Below are 6,807 nucleotides of genomic sequence, written 5' to 3' on the forward strand. Positions count from 1 at the left end.
TGTATCAGTAAAGCCTGCATTTGGCGGAGCAGGGTGAATTTACTTTGGTCTGTGGAATTCTGCGTGGAACAAACATGATAGGGACAATTCCACACGGAACGCTTAGGGTCCATGCCACAATGTAGGCGAATATTCAGAACGTTTTGAAAAATGTGTTCATCTCTAAAGGAAGAGCACCAACCAACATGATCCATTTCACTAGCACTATGTGACAGCTTTTTCCACTTCTTTCCCAGGTCACTTGATATAAAAGGTATTTTTTTTCTGCACAGTGTAGGTTACTAAAAAATTGTTGGCCAGGTCATTTCTACAGGTAAATGAATGCAAATCGAGAACAGGCAAGGGTAGAAGTTTTATTCACGGTTACGCTTACTAGGTATTTTAATTTCTTGTGACCACGCGTTTTGGTGGTAAAAGGGAGGAGAGCTGTAATCGAGAAAATAAAATGGAAACATTGGCCTAATATTTAGAGAAGACGAGCTCTAAATGTGTCTAAACAAATGTGCTAGTGAAGACACTTCTAAAAACACTGCCTGCATTGTTGCTACAGTCTTTGATAGTATCCTGGCTGAACTAGGTTCTAAAATACATATAGGGAAATAGTAGCTTACATATAATTTTAAACATGTTTCATATTGCATACCTGACAACATTTCCAATAGCATAATTTGGACAAATTAGACCACCCTCCCTTAAAAAAAAACCCAATCACACGCCAAAATCAGGATAGACCACACCCCTTTCAAATGCCTGACAGTAGATTGTGTACACTGGGAAGGTCGCAGGTATGATATTTGATTGATGTTATGAGATTGGCACTTTTGGACACCATTACCAAATAAACCTAAAATATTAATAAACTGTGCCCCCTTCAGTGTTGCGCACTGTTGCATAGTCCAAGTTACACCCCTGCCTCAGACTATAAGATGGTCTAGTCTCTGGACACGACTTCAGATTGTGACACCAGTCTTTAAGACTCTAAATGGGTTCTGAATACTTCATGCTAATTATTTCATTTAACACTAATAGCTATTTAAATAATACCAACGTCAGTACCAGATAGCTATGTAGTCCACAGTTTGTTTCCATGGCTACAGATGTTGCTAAGGAATGTCACATTACAGCAACTGTTTGTTTATGAGATTTTAAGAGATGATATCAGGCTGTAGTGCTATTTCAACTATCAAGAGTTATTTCAATATGTTGTAATTTATCCAGCATAATGATTTACATTAGGCAAAATTATTTTTGTGTGGAGTTAACCTTCAAGGGAAATAAAGCACAGAACAATGCTCTGAGTCCCGTCGAATCTGCTAGAAATGAGAAATGGCAATAAGGGAAATAGGGAAGCTTTGAAGAAGAAATCCACTCAAAATACAAAAAAATTAGTTTTAGGAACCTTTCAAAACATTTATATAAAAACAAACCTCAAAGCACAAAATTATTGCTGGACTCAGTATTCACCAGATCCACCAGGGTCCCTGATGATAGCAATAGTGCCATGCTATATTCCTGTTACCACTTGGCCTGGTTCATGCAGGTGCAGTGGTTGTCGATGCCCCTCCCATTTTCACATGAATGGGAAGGTAAAGGAGGGGCTTTGTCAATCGCTAGGAGTGTTTCAAGCAGGATTAGCAGTAATAGAAAAAAGGACTGCAATGTTGAACTATTACAGCCATAGGCCAATGCAGAAATAAACTCTCAGAATCTGTCTCTAAACTATAATTTTAGTTTTGTGTTGAGTAATGCCTTAAGTACAGAGTGGTTCTCTGTTGGAAAATAGCTTTAAGGAGAGGTGTTGTAGAAAACTGATATTTATGGCAAAAAACAGTAGGTCTGTCAGTCAGATATTTAACACATGACTTGTACGAATTTCAAAGCCTTTATCTGAAGTAATTGCAATGACTTAAGCTGGGTACATACTACACAGTTTTCATCCAATAATCGGCTAAATCAGCCGACATACGACCGCTCGTTCAAAAGTCGAAAGTCTGCCCAAATGGACGATTGTCTCCTCATTTGGTTGGGCGTACCGTTTAATATTTTCGTTCCAATCTCGTTTCCGCTGTGAAGTGTGTATAAACTTCTGACCGATCCACAACAGTGAGTACGAAATTACAGTCATTGCTCACGACAACATGGCTGTAAAAAGTCGCTAAAGGGACGTTCACTCTTCCCTTTATCGTTCTAAACAAGGCTGTGTGTATGCAGTCCATGGGCCGAGCGATCTAACCCTTTCTTAAACATATCTATTCAATAGATATGTTTAAGAAAGGGTTAGACAAAATTTTTAGCTGAAAAGTGTATCCAGGGATACGACCGTTAATTTCAAATGAAGGATAGTAGTGGATATAGGGAAAAAATAGGACTGCAATATTGGGTCTGGGGGGATTTTTCCCTATTGAAACAGATTGGCGGTTGCTTAATCTGAATCAATTTTAAATTTAAGTGAGGGATCACAGGAGATCCAAAATAGGTTGAACTTGATGGACTGGTGTCTTTTTTCAACCTCATCATCTATGTTGCTATGAAATACAACATCTGACTGATTTGCTTTGGTTAGAACACTTTGCACTATATTATTAAATGTGTTTTCTGCAGTACTGAAACCTCTTAGAAATATTTATTTCACAAAAGCAATTTTAGAGAAGTGGTGACCTCTAGTGGCTTTGCAAGGTGTGGAATGTGTAGAATGAAAAAAAAATTGCTTGTGCTTTTTTTAAAATTTATTTAGCAGTAACCATGTTGTTGGCAGTATGTAGAACAGCTCAAACCCAATGGGTGTGGCGGCTAACAATTACATTTAATTACTTTATTTTAATTTATTTACAGCATTGCAAATGTTGTTGTTCTGTTTGAGACTGTGTAAATTGACTGTTCCCATTGGGTAATGTTGAGCATTCACTCTTATCATCACCATTTATTTATATAGCGCCACTAATTCCGCAGCGCTGTACAGAGAACTCACTCACATCAGTCCCTGCCCTATTGAGGCTTACAGTTTAACTTCCCTAACACACACACACACACAGATAAACTAGGGCCAATTTGTTAGCAGCCAATTAACCTACCAGTATGTTTTGGAGTGTGGGAGGAAACCGGAGCACCCGGAGGAAACCCACACAAACACGGGGAGAACATACAAAACTCCTCACAGATAAGGCCATGGTCGGGAATTGAACTCATGACCCCAGTGCTGTAAGGCAGAAATGCTAACCACTTAGCCACCGTGCCTTTGCATGAGCAGATTTGTGTGATAGTGAACATGCTCTCGCCTGCAGCAGGAGCTGAGTGTCATACAGTGATCGTCAGTCCCAGCTCTATAAAGATTGGCAGTCATCTCATGCATCAGCACAGATAATTTAGCCTGGTAACCAGTGAAAAGCATGGAGAGAGGAGGCAGCCATATTTAGTGAACACTCATAGCCAGTTAAGTCATTTTCAGTATATCTCTATTCTCAGATTATGCACGTAATACATATTAAATTAAAGTGGAGCTTTAAGGATATTCAGCATTGCACCCAGAAGTGATCAGAATCTGTACATTGCATTTGACTTCATGAAGATGATTCAGTAACCTTCTAAAAACAAAACTAATGTACATAGTTTTCTCTAAATAGAATGATGTCCGCTTTGCCAAAGTATCAAGATACCTCAATATTTATTGTGAATATTTAAAATAAAAAGGCAGAATAAAAATGAAACCAGGAAAGGATATATGGCCTAATTTAAGATCTAAACATGCACCCTTCACATAAACACAAAGATGGCTTAGATGCATCTGGGGTAAAGATACCCACGTCAACAGCAATCAGCAAAGCGCAAACCTGCACCCAGCTTATGGATGCACAAAACATACTTCATCTTAAAGGAGAATGCTTAACTTGCATCTAAACACTAATCATCTAAACCATACTGCACTCACTGGGCACAAGAGGCTTGTAATTCCAAATACTGTCACAAGTTTTGCACAGGGCACAGCGCAAAGTTACAATGGTTTTTCTACAAGCACATTCAAGTTTCGCTCCATTTATTGGCAGCATTGTAAAAATGTTAGACCATGGATTCAAAGGGAAATATTGTATGTGAAAGTGTAATGGCTGTGGGGAACGAACAGATGCACACGTAGTTCTTACCTTGTCCACGAATGGTCCACCTGCTGTTCTTATGGACCCCTCAGCATGGCTTCCAACAGCACTTCGGCCTAAGGAAGAAACCAGACAGATTACTGAAGGGCGAGATGCATGATGGAAGGAGCGGGGGTATACGAGGTGACGCCAGGTGCAGAATTACTTCACTCTACTCCTATTACCGTCACCTTGATTTAATATGGACCTGGGCATGGGGTGCGGGGCTACAGATATTCAGGACAGGGAATTATCCCGCTAAAATATCCTACTCCCCGATGTATTGTTGAGGGCCCCTACCAAGAGGAAGAGATGAAACAGAAAGATGACACTCACCAAGTAATCGCCGCCTCCTTTGGTCGTCTACACTTCCGGGATCGGTCGTCTAGAAACAGGGGCAACACGACAGCCCACCCACAATGTTGTCTACCGGGCTAAAATGGACTTCTGAAACTAATGCTAGATACAATAACATCAAAACAGCACTTTGGTCCTATCAATGTGACCAGATGCTGCTCAACTATAGTCTCCTAACACTAGGTGTCGTGTACTGACCTAAGGCAAACCCCACATTTCACAGACACAAATCAGAAAATGCAATCAGGGAAAGCCTACCCTTAACGGGGGCCTAACTTCTGGATCCTGGAAGGGAAAATACCTACACAAACCACACCATACAGTACAATGCAATACCATAAACTACAGTGAAAGGTACACCACACAATGGCTTCCTACATACACTACAGTGGGAACAGACAGGATGTGGTCTCAAGTGGCAGGGTACATCCTAACTGTTACTGGCCTGCTTGTGTCACACGCCTAAGCCTAACCTTCACTTGCTCCACAGGCTAACCCTGTCCTTACAGGCGGCCACAGGCCAAACCTGAACCTTACTTGTGTCACAGGCTAAACCTGAATTATTATTGCTTGCCCAGGCTAAGCCAACTTACCATAAATGCACCCAAGAAGGAATATACAATGCTCCTAAATACTCTTAATTATCCAGGGCCTTATGGCCACTGCTACCACACGGGCCTAGTGCCCAAATGTAAGAAAGGACAAAATGTAGGCATGGGCCTGGAAGAGTGCTGCCCAGAGGGCCTTAATCCCGCAGCTTTCATTGACAGAAAGGGGGAATCTTGACAACTCTTTTCCTGTTGTTTCTTCTTGATGGAGTCTTCAGTCTTCTTTCTTGATCCCGCACCCCCTCAGCTCTACTTTGTCTGTCTGCGTCTTTTTTCTTCGTTTCTTGTCTCTGTCGGCTTCTTTGTCCTTACTGACACCTTCTATTTTGATCTCAGCAGCTTCTTTTTCTTTCGGGGCAATTTCTTGATTCATCGTGGCGTCATCTTTATGGCGATCTTGTCCGCTTGACTCTCGGCATTGAACTAAACCTCCGCCAGACAGGACGGCTATATAATAGTTGTTTCACTGGGGCGACAAGCGATGCGGCGACTCCTGATAGGCTCATTGCGGCATCAAAAATGAAAACGCCCAGTGGTGAGCCCTGATTGGCTTGATCGTTAGAGTTGCAATCTGAATTTTGTTAACCCCTTCACCCCTTAGATGCACCAATCCTGAGGTAGTATATAGTAGTAGTAGTAGTAGTAGTATACATATGGGGGGGCATGTTACCAATTTTCTTGTTTATTTAAATGCATTATAGTGGGTTTAAAGCACATCTGAGGTTGAATCTTATGGCTTCAAAATGTTATTACCATGATCCCCACCTGGGGAGATATAAATAGCCTCTAAATGGTGAAAATAACTGTAGACACTGCTGGTGCTCCAATAATCAAAGAATAAAATGGTATATACACAAAATAGATACAAGCTTAATAATATCACTTAAAAACTAATTACATCTTCTCTGTTATGTCTCATTAAGAACTTAGAATTCGCTATTACAGACATCATCACACGTGCAAGAAGTCACTAACCATCTTCATAATTTTGCCACTGGGGGTCACTATTCCTATGGATTCTATAGATGATGTTTTGGTTTTATCAGCAACGATGCAGCAGCTACAACTCAAATCAATTCATATAAATTAGCAGAATGATATCTCTGGGCTGGATGAAAAATGATTGAACCTTTTATTGAACAATTAAGCAAATTTATTCTACTTTCTGATTTCTGTCCTAACTTTACACTCTAATTACTATTATTATTGTGTGTGTGTATGTATATATATATATATATATATATATATATATAGGTGTGTATGTATGTATATATATTTATCTAATATATAAATGTCTAGTGGCGTGTGTTAGTCTGTCTGTCTGTGTGTGTGTGTGTGTGTGTGTGTGTGTAAAAAATAAAACCAAGCTGCAGCGCCACCTGCTGGGCGGAGTTATACACTGACCTACTAAATTCTTAGTGTGTGTGGAAAAAAAAATTCAGAAAGGGCTGAAATTTGGTATACTAAGATGTTTTTAATTTGTTAATTTAATTTGTTAATTGTTAAAAGTGTCTATAAAGATTTTAAAAAAATATATATATATTTCTTGAAGGAGAAGTGACAGTTGGGAGTGGTTGGTGGTTGCCGGGGGTGACAGTTGGGAGTGGTTGGTGGTTGCCGGGGGTGACAGTTGGGAGTGGTTGGTGGTTGCCGGGGGTAACAGTGGGGAGTGGTTGGTGGTTGCCGGGGGTGACAGTGGGGAGTGGTTGGTGGTT

Source organism: Mixophyes fleayi, chromosome 6 (assembly GCF_038048845.1).
Source record: "Mixophyes fleayi isolate aMixFle1 chromosome 6, aMixFle1.hap1, whole genome shotgun sequence".
NCBI lineage: Eukaryota > Metazoa > Chordata > Amphibia > Anura > Limnodynastidae > Mixophyes > Mixophyes fleayi.